Genomic DNA, 16,148 nt, shown 5'->3' with positions numbered 1-16,148 from the left:
AGACAGGTGTGGCTGGGGTACCCCACTGAGACTGATGTTGTAGGTACAGAATGAACCCTCAAAAATCAAAGGTTTCCAGCTAATCCATTTCCCTTTCTGGCACAGGGTTATCCAGACCGGCGTCGAAAAGGTCTTTAAGGGCTAAATCATTTTATCCCATTCCTACCGCCAGGGTCCAGAATTCTTGTGCCACACCACCCACCTCATTCCCCTCTTGACGGAGGGTGGTTAATTTGAGGAATCTCGCCCTCCGCTCCTCCACACAGGCTGGGGAACAGATATGAAGTCCCACACCGCTGGATCTAGACATGATGGAGTCCTTCTGTAACGATCAGTAACAGGAACAGGAACTCGAAATACAAGGAACGCAAGAAAACCAGGTGACGCAAAGTAAGGACTCCATGACACAGACAGAAACAGACCAGTTAAAATAGCCAGGATAATGACTATGAAAGTGAAGACACCTGAGTGCAATTAACAGGTGTGCAATTATTGTGATGAAGGCGGGACAAGGCTTAGTGGGAAATTAAGTGCCTGAGGTGAGGTGCCTATGGGGAAGTGAGACCACTAGTGGACACCCAGGGAAACACAGAGCAGACACAGTGACAAAATTGAAATCTTAAATCTAAATGTTAAATATAAACATAAATTTTAAATCTAAATGTTAAATATAAATCTAAATGTTAAATATAAATCTTAATGTTAAATATAAATGTTAAATATAAATCTAAATGTTAAATCCAAGTCTAAATCTAAATTTTAAATCTAAATCTAAATGTTTCGGTTGAAACTAAATATTTAGCTAATATGCAAATTCAAAATGCCAATAACCGCCAGTGCCAAAATAAGAGCTCGATGAGTTCAGTGTGTGTTTATTAGGGCTGTGAATCTTTGGCAAGGCAGCGATTCAATTCGATTACGATTCATAGGTTTTCGATTCGATTCAAGAACGATTTTTGCAAATTTAGAATGATTCAATTCGATTAGATTCACAAATAAATTCGATTCGATTCGATTATAACGATTCGATTATGTATTCTTTAAAGGGGGGGTGAAATGCTATTTCATGCATACTGAGTTTTTTACACTGTTAAAGAGTTGGATTCCCATGCTAAACATGGACAAAGTTTCAAAAATTAAGTTGTACGTTTGAAGGAGTATTTCTGTTCCAAAAATACTCCTTCCGGTTTGTCACAAGTTTCGGAAAGTTTTTTTTCGAGTATGGCTCTTTGTGACGTTAGATGGAGCGGAATTTCCTTATATGGGTGCTAAGGGCGCGTCTGCCAGAAGAGCGCGCGCTCCCGTATAGCAGAGCAGAGAGAGGCTGTGCACAGACAATCACTCATCACAGCGAGAGCGTCGCGAAATGTCACAAAAGGAGTGTGTTTTTGGTTGCCAGGGCAAGACAACCCTGCACAGATTACCAAAAGAGAAACAGCATTAAGGGACCAGTGGATGGAGTTTATTTTTACAGAGCATCAACGGAGTTGTGCAAGTGTTTGTGTTTGTTCCCCTGCATTTCGAAGATGCTTGTTTTACAAACAAGGCCCAGGTTGACGCTGGATTTGCACATCGTTTATTTCTTAAGGATAATGCAATCCCAACGAAAAAGGGTCACGATCGTGTGTTGGAACCGCAGGCGGTGAGTAAAACTGCTTCAAATATCTCTGTGTTGTTAACTTAGCTATCGGCGCGTAAGCACATCAAGTAAACAACATGCGATGTTGTCATCAAACTGCACGAGTAAAACTGCTTCAAATATCTCTGTGTTGTTAACTTAGCTATCAGCGCGTAAGCACATCAAGTAAACAACATGCGATGTTGTTATCAAACTGCACTTTCCACATGTACAGCTTAAAAAAAAAAAAAAGACGACAAAGTGGAACTTAGTCATTTTCCAAAACCGCTAAGCAAATATATAGTTTCAGTACATACCACATAGAGAAGCCTTTGCTGATGCTACTCTTGTTAAATTTCAGCCTCTGGGTCTGTGTCACAGCTTCCAGACGCGCTCAACACAAAAGCCTACTGGCGTTCGTGATTCTTTAGCTCCGCCCACACGTCACGCCTCTAGGCGCTCGTGTTTTTCCGGGAAAAATCGGTACAGACTATCTTTCTCTTATGAATATAATAAAACTAAAGACTTTTTGGAGTTATGAAGGATGCAGTACTACTCTATAGGTACTCAAGATTAACAGGATATTGAGTGAAAACGAGCATTTCACCCCCCCTTTAAGTGCATTCCCGGGACTATTTAAATGCTTCTACTAAATTCTTTAAATGCTTAATCAGGGGGCAAATTACAGTAGCATTTATGGTTAGAGAACCATAGGTTAGAAAAAAAAAAAAAAACTTTTGTCCATTGTTAAATGCTAGTTTAATGATGCGACATCGCATTCGTAAAAATGTATGTAAGCCAAGTTTTTAAAAAAGAGCTTTAAGAGTATTATGTATAAGCTAACATTTTGTCACACCAGGGGCGTAGCCATAATTTCAGAAGTGACAGAAATGTCAAATACTTTAATTTTATGTATGTAGCCTATATAATAATAATAATAATTATTATTATTATTATAATTATTATTATTATTATTATTATTACAAGGAATTATCTTCTTTTTTAATTACTTTTAATTAGCTGTAATAAATCAAATACACTGCTGGACAATAATCAATCATTTGGAATCGATTTTTTTTTTCCTAATGGCAATTTTATGATTGTTTTATATACTAGGCTACATTTAATTAGCAATTATTTAAATTTTATGCACAGAATAAGGTAGAAATTATACTTTATAGTTTATGTATTGTAATAAATGTCAATTAGCACTTCATCATTCATAAATTGTTTGTGTTTTTTTTTTTTTTTCATCAGTTCATTCTGCTTTTATTCAGTTTAGCTGCAGATATAGCCTGGCACGTCTATGAGAGCAAGATCGCTTCTCTTTCAGTGTGAAAACGTCTTCATCTCTATTTAACTTTTCCTCTCCATCAGCGAATGATTCTGAGAGAAAACGCGCCAGATGTCTGTTTGCTAATGAAACAAACGCTACTTTCATGCATCTGATTATCAGATAAATCTCGCCCTCTTATTTCAAGGTCGTTGTTAATGCTGTGGTTAATTTTAAAAGTTTCCTTCATATATTCGGTTAATCCGCATTGTTTAAAAACATTTATCATTCAATGGATCTGTGCGTATGATTTAGACACTCACATTTCTGCTCCGTCCATGCAATAAATACAGCTGTCGACGGCTCCGGCACTGGCCACGAGTCCTATTGATCACACGTCAGCTGCGTCAGAGACGAACGGAGCGCAAGCGCAATCCTGTGACAGTCTCTCAGGCAGTAAACGGTGGAGCGCGTGAAGGACAGATAAGAGGCACGATTCACGAACACTCTTCAAGGTCTCCATTAATTTGTGCGTGTAGTAATTTAATGTATATACATTTTGAAAGCATTGAATCGCTATAGAAATTGTGATTCATTCGATTCTTAGCATTTTGAATCGATTGCTGGTCAAGATCGGGCAATTCACGATTCAAAAATCATGTTTCAAGATCGATGCATATGAATCGACAGGGTTTGTAATCGATGCATCGAGAAAACGAGTGAATCGTTACACCCCTAGTGTTTATAGCATTGTGTCAAATAAGTAATGAATAAAAATCTCATCCGAGGAAATTGACTCTTGGCTACCTAAAATAATAAATATGTTTGGAGAAACTGTATTTGAAGAGTAGGCTAGTGTCACTTTCGCATGCTTAAACCCCAGCCAGAGCCTATGCTCTCGGCTAGTGCCCATTCGTTGGACATTTTGAACGACAGTAGCATCAATAGTTAATGTACCTGGTCAGGGGCAGGTGGGGAAATAGGCTCTTGCTAGCGTTTAATCATGTGAACATGACAGAGAGTGATGACATGATGAGTGATACAGTCTATGGTGAGGACATAACATTCAGTAAAAGTGAGAACACTCTTGGCTGGCTATTATGGCTACAGGTCATTATAAGTCCCACACTTTTCATAAAAGTGACACTAGCCTACTCTTCAAATACAGTTTCTCCAAACGTGTTCATTATTTTAGGTACCGTATTTTTCGGACTATAAGTCGCACCTGAGTATAAGTCGCATTAGTCCAAAAATATGTCATGATGAGGGAAAAAAAAAAACATATAGAAGTTACACTGGACAATAAATCACATTTTTTAGACCCAAGAACCAAGAGAAAACATTACCGTCTACAGCCGCGGGAGGGCGCTATATGCTGCTTAGTGTAGGCTACAGGAGCAGTGAGCAGCATAGAGCGCCCTCTCGCTGCTGTAGACGGTCATGTTTTCTCTTGGTTCATGTCAAATTTATTTTGAAAGCTCATTTGATTGTTGCTAGCCAGAGAAAATGTATTTGGCAGTGTCTGAAACGGCATACTTGCTTATTGCATACTGCTTACTGCCCAGTACTCAGTGTTCACTGCCTACTATTTTTTAAAGAACTCGATTTATAAATTGTGTGCACGATTTACTAATTCGTTCCCTCGATTTGCTAAATTTTTTTGCATAAATTTTTTTGCACAAATTTTTTTTTTTTCTTGCATGTCATGTGCGACCCTCCGTAGTGAAACAGTATACAATAGGTAACAAATGTTTCATAGTAGTATGCTAAAGTGTTGTCACATGACAAAACATTAATTCAGACCAGCTGCTGAGGTTGTTATACCGCACAAATAAATGTTTTAGCCATTCTTTTTTTTAAAGGTTTGTTAATTAAGGATTCATACTAGTAAACCAGGGATATTCAAATCTGGCCCAAGAGATCCACTTTCCTGCATAGTTTAGCTCTAACCCTAATCAAACACACCTGAGCATGCTAATGATGTATTCGGGATCATTAGAAAATAACAGGTAGGTGAGTTTGATAAGGGTTGTAGCTAAACTGCTAAAAAGCAAATTGGCCCTCCAGGGCAAGATTTGAGGAACCCTGTAGTAAACAATGCTATATTGCTCAATTGAACTCATTCCATGATTAATGGAATAACAGAACTAATCATAATTGTGTAAATAGTAGTTTAGTAGTGGTAGATATTTATATTTCGGTACTGTATTATATTGTAATACAGTATGCAATAAGTGTGTTTAATTTATCATACTTAAAAATATTATTAAATGAATGCAGTGTATTATTAATTAGACATTTTATTTCCAATTTTTAAATATTTCCTTTATATTTATTGAAAAGAAATTGCTTTCTGATCATATGTGTTTGGAAAAGTAGTAGCCCAGAACATGTTTGGTAAAGGGCAGCCTCAAACTTGGGTCGTTCGTGTCAAAATCCTTCATCACAAATCTTTTACCTGCTACAGTATACTGTCATTAGAGATAAATGGGCATCTTTTGCAGTGCTGTTAATCACAGTCAGGCATTGTTTGGTGGAGTTAATGTAAATATTGTCTGCCAACCGATTATAAATGTTATTTATATATTATATTACTTTAATATTTGTATTATTCAATATCTTTGAAATAATCTGTACTGTATAAAGCACAGAAATCTGCTGTAGAGATTAAAGTACAATGTATGTCCTATTTAGGATATTGTTTTTAGATACACAGCGTTAGTTTGTAGTTTAAAGTAACTTTTACACTCAACTTAAGGATTATTAGGAACACCACACTAATACTGTGTTTGACCCCCTTTCGCCTTCAGAACTGCCTTAATTCTACATGGCATTAATTCAACAAGGTGCTGAAAGCATTCTTTAGAAATGTTGGCCCATATTGATAGGACAGCATCTTGCAGTTGATGGAGATTTGTGGGATGCACATCCAGGGTACGAAGCTCCTCTCCACCACATCCCAAAGATGCTCTATTGGGTTGAGATATGGTGACTGTGGGGGCCATTTTAGTACAGTAAACTCATTGTCATTTTTAAGAATCCAATTTGAAATTAGTGGAGATGTCACAAAGCTCGAATCATGAACATGACAAGGTCATAAAGGGATGGACACGGTCAGAAACAATGCTCAGGTAGGCCGTGGAATTTATGCGATGCCCAATTGGCACTAAGTGGCCTACATTGTGCCAAGAAAACATCCCCCACACCATTACACCACCACCAGCAGCCTGCACAGTGGTAACAAGGCATGATGGATCAATTTTCTCATTCTGTTTAAGCCAAAATCTGACTCTACCATCTGAATGTCTCAACAGAAATCGTCAGAGACTCATCAGACCAGGCAACATTTTTCCAGTCTTCAACTGTCCAATTTTGGTAAACTTGTGCAAATTGTAGCCTCTTTTTCCTATTTGTAGTGGAGATGAGTGGTACCCGGTGGGGTCTTCTGCTGTTGTAGCCCATCCACCTCAAGGTTGTGAGTGTTGTGGCTTCACAAATGCTTAGCTGCATACCTCGGTTGTAACGGGTGGTTATTTCAGTCAAAGTGGCTCTTCTATCAGCTTTAATCAGTCGGCCCGTTCTCCTCTGACCTCTAGCATCAACAAGGCATTTTCGCCTAACAGGACTGCCGCATACTGGATGTTTTTCCCTTTACACACCATTCTTTGTAAACCCTAGAAATGGTTGTGTGTGTGAAAATCCCAGTAAATGACCAGGTTGTGAAATACTCAGACCGGCCCGTCTGGCACCAACAACCATGCCACGCTCAAAATTGCTTAAATCACCTTTCTTTCCCATTCTGACATTCAGTGTGGAGTTCAGAAGATTGTTTGACCAGGACCACACCCCTAAATGCACTGAAGCAACTGCCATGTGATTGGTTGATTAGATAATTGCATTAATGAGAAATTGAACAGGTGTTCCTAATAATCCTTTAGGTGAGTGTTTGTATAAAAGTATTTTATAATTACTATTCCCCACCTCCAATTCACTCATATGTTTGAAGATAAAACAATATATGAAGCACTGTGCGTTCTGGGAAACAGTATATCATGCAATGTGGAAATGTAGCATATTAGGAGTTGTATGGTAGCATGCCATTCCGAACACAGCTTCTTCACTGATTTCAGTGTACTTGAGTTATATTTAGCAGATTCTGGTAAATATAGTAATTCATCCGGGTACTTGATGCATACAGATGATTTTCACACTATGCACAGCCTACATACTGATACTGCAAACATAGTAAGAGGCATATTCTATGGAGGCATTTCAAACACAGCATCTGTGTGGGAAACTGATGAAGAATGAGCCTTGTCATTTTGAAATGCCATTTGTTTTCAAGAGTTACAGTTTTTTTTATACTGGACCTTATGATCCATCATCTTACTGTCCAGAGGTATTAAGTATTAGAATGGCATTACTGTTAGTAATTACTTTTTAAGTAGTGTGACAAAGTGCATACAAAAATCTCAGAGTCAGTTGAAAAATACAAGTTACTTGACATCATTAACAGAATGGGACATTCAAGGTGAAGCTAGCAGTTTATGTACCTCTTCTAGCACCACTTACTGCCCTAACGACCTGAAACGAAGTTTCAGATTTTGATTTGTGAATCCACAGAATGGATGAAATTAAGACACATTATTTATAGACTCCTCTTTCATTACAGTGCTCTAAACAGGGACTGCTTATTTGGTAGCAAGATGTGTATGCATTCTCTGAAAAATCTAACATTTATCTTAGTGACCCTAGTTAATATCACAAGTGTGTAGTGGTTTGGAAAAAGGAGGCAGGGCTGTGTTAGATTACTTATTAGAGCCAGTATTTATCTTAACATTGCTGACTAAGCAGTTATTCACTGTGATATGCTTCATGCATGCTCATGCATTTAACACCCACAGGACGCAGATGTGTTATGCGTAACAGGTGTGACTAATTGGCTTAAATACTGATTGCTTGCTTGTGCATAATTGATAAAAAATTGCAGATGGATTCCAATTGGCTGGTTAAGTCAGTTTAAAACAATATGTATAAGTGCCAAGAGAGAATAAAGACAGAATGAAGAGAAGTAGAGAGTAGAAACATTAGGTTGTTTGTACTCCAGAAGGCTTACAAATATGCATGCCAATTTGCATATTATCCATCCTGAATACGTATGAAATTACATTTAGTGAATCACGCTAATTGTGGCCAGATGAAATACACTGAGCAGATTGCATCCAGTTCAACGGAGACACTGAGAAACTGGAAGAGTCACAGAAAGGCATAAAAGTGGATGTCCTTTGGCCACATCCCATGCTGATGACCACACAGTACCCTTTGGAACTGGATTATGAATGCTACTCAATTCCAGGCAAATTTAAGGGAAAGTGAGAGGCACCCAAGTGTCATGTCAGACCATTTGAAACTGCTTACATCTGCATGGTCTGTGTGCTAGAAGACCTGAAAGGGTACCTGACCACACCACCAGGCAAAGGCACCATCGTCAGTGAGCATTTGTGCTGGATGAGGAACCAGTGGGTCTCAGTGCTATTCTCTGATGAAAGTCGATTCACATTGGGAAAAATAAGGGCAGCCTTCACCGCTGGAGATGTCAAGGAGAATTATTTGCACCAGCCACTGCTGTCTGGGGTTACAGTCTGGACAGATGTGTCTAGTCAATACAGAACTGCTCTACACCTTAAGAATAATACTGTGACAAGCCAATAATTTCTAAATAACAACATTAATCAAGTCATTGTTTTGGACCAAAAAAAATCATATTTGATTTCCACAATTTTGTTGTTGTTGTTTGTAATGATGTATAGATAATCAAATAACCCTAAGCTGCAATTTATGTGTTAAGATATGTATGAGCAAAGATTTTACAGCAAAGGTGAAAATTTGTTAATGCAACCATTTCTTACTCAGACAGGCCTGGGTTAAATTGCTTTACTTGCAGCTAAACATTAAGACGAGAAAGAGAAGATGCTGAATTTGTGCTCTCAAAAATGTTTATATATTTATATATATATATATATATATATATATATATATATATATAAAAAAGAGTGAAGTACTTCCAGTACCTTACTAAAGACATCTCATGTGTCTGCCAATCCATCAGAATGCAGGTTACAATGTGGTATTGGACTGGGATAGGAGGCCTCTGCCAGTATAGGCCTCGAAGCAGATTTGAGGGTGTGGGTCCTTGGATGAGAAAATCCTTCCCAACCAAAAAGTCGATTAAAGCCGGCAGCTGTGTTTCAGGCTGTGCCCCCCCCCCCCCCCACCACCATCCCACCATTCTATACTCCAACTTCCATCCATATATTTCCTTTTTGACTTCAAGAAGCTGGGGCAATTGTCCAGAGAGTCAAAGAGAGTCAACGCGAGCAGTGCCTTCAGACTGAGGCAACTTCCCTTAATCACCTTTCAGAAATGAGCCTTGCTATGCTCCTATGGCCTGTCCCATCAATTACAGCCAACTTCACTGAGGTTTCCTGGCATTGACTGCGTTTGGGAACTTAATGGCTCATTAAAGAGCACACCTGGTTTGCCTGAGAAAATTACTGTCAAGGAGTTCAAAGGAAAGTATAGACAAAGAAGAGGCATGTCTGAGTATGCAAGAAATGGAATTAATGTGTGCTTAATTGGATGTGGTTTGTAGTTTCAGGACTTCTTTCTATATTGCGGTTCTCTTTGGATCATTAATGTTGCACATGAAACAAAGTCATCACTGTTAACGCTTTTTATCTTTTCATATGTGATTGTGCTTTTTAAACATGATTCATATTCAAAGTTGGCTTCTGTCTTTCTGCTCTGAGAGTCTCTGACTGCGTTTGCGTGAAACGGCCCTCTTTCCTCTGTAGTCACCAAATAAATTTCCATCAGTAATGTGAAATCAATACTTGCATTTGTCTTTAGCCTCTTTGGGCCTCCTAGTGGGATCTCCTCTCTGACTTTTAAAGTATGTTAATGCAATTTATCGAACCTCTTTCCTTAATCACACACATTGCCTATAATTATATACCTTGTCGGCCTCCAGAGTTCTAATTGCTAATGCCTTTCCTGGAATTTGTCCTCTAATCCTCATGTGTAATTAAACCGAAAAAGAAAGAAAGATAAAATGCTTTATAGATTTATTTCAGATTGAGCTAAGGAAGTTAAAACTTTAGCATATCCCATTGTTCATGTTTTCCCCATACATATTTGCCTACATGTAAACAGACATGCTTACACTTAGCACAAGCATATTAAAAGCCAATATACTGTGATAGTTTAAATCTACTTACTTTAATTTCATTCTTCACTTAGAATAATCAGCTAGCTTTAAATGAGGTCAGGCTGTAGGTAAAGGCTTTTTAAACACATGTAAACAAATGAGGGGAAAAAAAGATAAGGTTTTTAAACCACTGACTCTTAACTCACCTAGAATTAATTTCCTCATCAACCGTAATCAGTGCGATTCATTTCTGGGTAGAAGAACATGGCACATTTGATTACACTGCAGTAGTCTAGTGATATTTTCTTTCTTTCTTTTGCTCTCTATTATTTATTCACAGAACTTACTGAAACATGCTACTGATTTATTTTTGATTTATATATTTTATTTGAATCTAATATATTATGTACTTTGATAATATAAGATGCTGGATTGAATCAATTGCAACTCAAATAATTTTAAACACATTCCTAGATATATTACATTTGCCCAACACCGAAAAAGCCTATTTATTATATGAGAGAATAGTTTCTGATTAGATCATTCATTCATTAAATGAATAAATAATCAATACTGGCTTTACCATACACCCCCTCTTTAAACATCAACTAATATGCATTGTTTTGTATTTCTTTAAAATAAGCTTCCTAAAATGTTAATTATAGTTTGTTACTTCATTTTAAATGTGAATGACAGTTCAAAATGTGTGTATAGTATATAGAATTAATAGTTATATAGACCTTGGTTTTTGCATAAAAAGCATGTGCCAGCCAAGAAACGACTATTGAGTTGAAGGGAATTGCAATTGACTCTCTCCAATTATAAACAATTATATTATTGCAATTATAAACTTCATTAACAGGCTCTTGTTTTTTTCTACTGCTTTTGTCAGACATAATTATTTCACATCAGTTTTATACCATTTAGCAACACTCACTTAAATGCAATCCAAAGTAGCTTTTGGAGCATTACATGAATGTGACAGAAACCAACACTCCAAGGCAAGTCTGAAATAGCCAAACTTAATTTTGAATGAAAGAGTACCCAGTTTTAGCTGCTGCTTTGATCTGGGCATTCAAATACTTTCTTTTTTTGTCTTTTTTTCAAATGTCATAGTTGCTTAGATAGATAGTCAGGAAAATAAACAGAATAATGATGGTGATAACAATAAAAGTGAAACATCTGCACCATTTGCCAAATTGGCACTTTATAAAAGCGGTGGGAAGCAGCAACATTATGAGGGCTTTGCTGCAGCCTACTGCGAGGGTAACTGTCTGTTTCTGATGCCAAATGAAGCTCCCCAGAATGTTTTGAGCGCTCTGTGTGATTCTCACATGAAATAATATCCCATGTTATTTATTATAATGCTCCCTATGTCATTTATCCACAATATTCATTTGAGAAACCACAGCAATCCAGGGTTTCACTCTGAACCCTCATCAACAGTGTTATATGATGTCTGCGTTCAGAGACCATAAATATATTGTTAAAAAACACACTACAGTACACTACACTACATTTTATGTGAGAACAGTTCCCTATTTAGGTTTGTAATTGATTCACTAAATTTAATGTTAGCCAGAGATGCCTTGCTGAAATGCAAGACGATATTGATGTTCTGCTTGAGCAGATGAAAATTTTAATTTATTGAGATTATGACAACAATACTGATTGAGTATGAAAAACATTAAAGTTTTTGTCTTCCTTGGGATTGGGGTTGAATGCTTAGGGAAATTTTGCTTTGTTTTGTAGCACCATATATGATGATGTTAACAGTTATACTACTTTACATTTTAAGATAGAGAACACAATGTAAATGAATAAGAACACTCCATTGGCAAGCAAGTGATGTAATGCAAAATTTCTCCAAATCTGATTTAATATATGTTATTTGACAGCGTAACCCCCCTTTTTGTTATTGGTAGTTTTACTAATGTTTTTCTTCTTTGTCTCTCTACTCATTGCTGTCTTCTTTAGGCTTTGCACTTGGCTGGCTGGACTGTCAGGATCTGCCAATCAGTGACAGCCAATAATGAATGATAGCTATTTAATACGTTCATGCTCCTATCTCTGGAGAGAGGCAGAGTTGTGGCTGACATCGCCACTTCAAATTTTTGCTTCTGTTAGCAAAATCTCTTACATCTATTAAGCCGCAAAAATCGATTTAAATATGAATCCTGAATGTTCTGCGTTAATCTGTTAATGAATTGTACAGACGCAAGGTTTTATTTATTACACACATACTGAAGCACACGTGACGCTCACAGTGATTTCTTAGTCTGTCGTCTCACTAAATGAGACACATGAACAACATCTTCAGAACTGCTCTGAGAGACCCTTCCTGAGCATCTGACCATTTGATTTGAGTGAAATTAGTGTCATATCACATACAAAGAACTGTAAAAGTATTTATGGCAACCTGTCAAAATCTGGTCCTCTCTCATCCTTCACTGTCGTCGCTCCTGTGTTATATCCTTCCATCTCCTCCGTGGGACTCGATACCGATGTGTCAAGCAGGTGTCGCGCATTTCCAATCACTCCACCGGCCTTTCCCACGGCTCTTGGCCCCACCCATTCGCCACATACCCCCATCGCCCCTCGCAGGCCGGGGAGTACTCCCGAGACTGCTCTCTAACCCCCCCCCCCCCCCTTCCATCCAGGGAGACCGCTCACGGTGACCTGCAGGAACCTGGGGGTAGGACAGACGAGGTGAGAGAAAAGGAGATGAAAAGATGAGGAGCGACAGAGATGAGAGAGGGGAGAGAGGAGAGAAAAGAAAAAAATGTTGGTTCCCAGACACGCTGCCCCTCGGCCCTCTACCAGCTGGGTGATCTCCTCCGCAGTGCCTGGCGGTGGCACTGGACGGCCCTCGGCGGGTGGCACGACACTACTCCGCCGCCCAGTGGACGGCAACGGCAACGAGTCCCCAGTTCCCTGCTCCTCCCGATTCTATCAGGGATGGCAGCAGGCTCCGGCCCCCTGGCGAATGGTGCCGGCTCCTCCGCTCCCTTACGGACAGCAGCCGCCCCGCACATCACCGGCAGCCGGCACGAGCTTGCCTGTCCCCGGCAACTCACTCCAGCCCACAGCCTTGAGCGTCCATGGCAGTACACTTCCTCGCCTGCTCGATGGCACCGCAGATTCTCCACAGCGGCGAGAGATCTTCAGCAGCGCATCCCTCCTTTTCCCGGGCTTTGGCACCAATGTGACACATTAAAACTTCCTAATTACGGGAAGAAGGAGGCGGGAACCGGCGGACAATCAAATAGAAACTTTAATTACAAAATAAACACAAAACAGCACGACAGCCCCTCACGGACGACTACCGCGCACAAACAAAATCAAAACACAACTAAAATCTAGGCCTGGTCCTTTCTCATCCTTCACTGTCGTCGTTCCTGTTTTATATCCTTCCATCTCCTCCGTGGGACTCGCTCCGTTCCCACATCTCTCGGCCCGCCCCACTCGCCACAATACTCCTGATGGTGCCGCACATGGCAGGTGCTTCGCTCTCCAGTTGTTTTAGTGTTTTTCTTGTTTTCCTTTTTTTGTTTTTTTGTTTTCATACTCAATATGTTTCATCAGGGATGAACTACTGAACATTCAGTACAACACACCATAGGTATCCGACCGGTTATAGATTATTTGGATGTTTTGCTAAATGTTGTAGTCAGCGGAGCAGCGGTGCTGATAATACATATCAGGACGCACAGACAGGGTAAGCGAGCTGGCATGATCATCAAGCTCCGGATGCATGGATTTTGCAAATCTCAGATCTCTACCCAACAAAACAGACAAACTTCTTCTGCTCTCCCTGGACAAATAAGGATTTCTCACAATCTGCTGCTCTGTGTTTCACGGAAACCTGTCTGAATGATGCCATTCTGGACAGCACATTTAATCTGCCCTGCTTTCAGCTGTTTTGAATCAGTTTGAATTCAGAATCAGTGGGGAAATCGCAGGACATGCTTTTCGAGTTTCACTCATTCATTCTTGTGTTTTTACATTCCTTCGCAAGCGCACATGAGCTCAGCTTTACAGAAACTCGCTGATCATATCACAGAGACAGAACAATAACACCCGGACTCTGTTTTAATCATTCTTGAAGACCATTCCTGTGAACTGCCAGAATACAGATAGCATGTTACATGTCCCACCAGAGACAGTAATATTCTAGATCACTTATACACAGCAATAAAAGATGCATATCACTCTGTCCCATAAGCAGCTTTGGGGCTCTCTGATCACTGTCTGGTTCATCTTATACCGTCCTACAGGCAAAAGCTTAAATCTGCTAAACCTGTGGTAAAGACTGTATAGAGATGGACCAACGAACCCAGTTTCAAACTTAATGATTGGAGTGTTTTTGAAGCTGCTACCACTGATCTGGACAAACTCATTGAGACTGTGACATCCTATATAAGATTATGTAAGGATATATGTATTCCTACCAGGACTTATTTAACATTCAACAATGATAAGCCATGGTTTACAGCAAAACATAGACATCTTCATCAGGCCAAATAGGATGCCTACAGAAATGGGGACAGAGTCTTGTACAATCAGGCCAGGAAAACATTGAATAAAGAGATCAGAGTGGCTAGAAACCCAAGATAACAGGATTTAACAACCAAAAACCTATGGCTCTAAGGTCTGTCGTCATGAAGTTGTTTAAAAAAAAAAAAAAATGGTTCTGGCTTATCTGAAGGACATCATTGGACCTTTACTGGAGCTTTACTGCAGTTTGCTTACCGTGCAAACAGGTCCGTGGATGATGCAGTAAACATGGGACTGCACTTCATCCTGCAACATCTGGACAAAACAGGGACTTATGTGAAGACCTTTTTTGTGGACTTTTGTTTGGCTTTCAACACTATCATCCCAACAGCCCTCCAGACCAAACTGACCCAGCTCTATCTGTCAGTGGATCACCAGCTTTCTGACAGATAGGCAACAGCTACTGAGGCTGGGGGAATTCATGTCAAAGTCATTCAGATTCCTGGGAAACACCATATCTAAGGATCTGAAGTGGGACAATCACATCGACTCCATTGTTAAAAAGGCTAGACAAAGGTTGTACTTTTTCACCAGCTGAGGAAGTTTGACCTGCCACATGAGCTGCTGAAACAGTTCTACTCAGCCGTCATTGAGTCTGTTGTGTGCACTTCAATAACTGTCTGGTTTGATTCAGCTACAAAATCAGACATCAGAAGACTACAGAGAATGGTTCGGACTGCTGAAAGGATTATTGGTGCTAACCTGCCCACCCATCAAGAACTGTATACATCCAGAGTAAGGAAAGGGCTCAGAAAATCACTCTGGATCCCCAGCCAAAATCAGAGAGCCCCCCCACCCCCCTTCTTTTTATTGTTAATACTTGGATGGTTGGAACAGTTAAACATCGTCCTGTTTATGTTATATGATCTTTCTTTCTTTCTTACAGGAGTTAAATCAGAATATACAAGAGATTTTCTATTCAAATTTGAATTGCACACAACCCTGGCTTCCTTGCATGTTCATGAGTAGATATTTATTTTACTCTTTTTATTTTTCATAATATTTTATAGGCTATTGGCAAAGCTCAATGAAAGTCTTCAGTTTCTTGTTCTTCAGTGATATTTACTGATTTATTGTAATTAAGTAGCTTTAACTGATACTCATTGTCTACATTATGTTTGATGGCAGACAGCATTTTGAGCACTACTACAAGACATGTCAACAGACATGTCAACAAGCAGACCACCTCCCAGCTCTAAAAGTCCAAGTCAACAGACATGACATAGATCAGTGGTGGGTCCCTGTCAGTATCTCCAGCAGCCAGATGGCCGATGGAAATCTATCAGTGTCTCTTGGTTAACTGCAGTCACTGAAATCTGGACTCTCCTCAGCCTAAAGGGTTACCTAATAATGATAGCAGGGTGGAGAAATGCATCTGATATGGTTGTAACTACAACTAATTATATACTGCATATTAATTAATTAAAGATATACACTTAAATCATTAGCATTAATAAATGTCATCCAGTAATTGTGTAAAAAATAAGGGTGTG

This window comes from Carassius gibelio, chromosome B16, assembly GCF_023724105.1.
Source record: "Carassius gibelio isolate Cgi1373 ecotype wild population from Czech Republic chromosome B16, carGib1.2-hapl.c, whole genome shotgun sequence".
Lineage (NCBI taxonomy): Eukaryota > Metazoa > Chordata > Actinopteri > Cypriniformes > Cyprinidae > Carassius > Carassius gibelio.
This window is presented reverse-complemented; position numbering follows the sequence as displayed.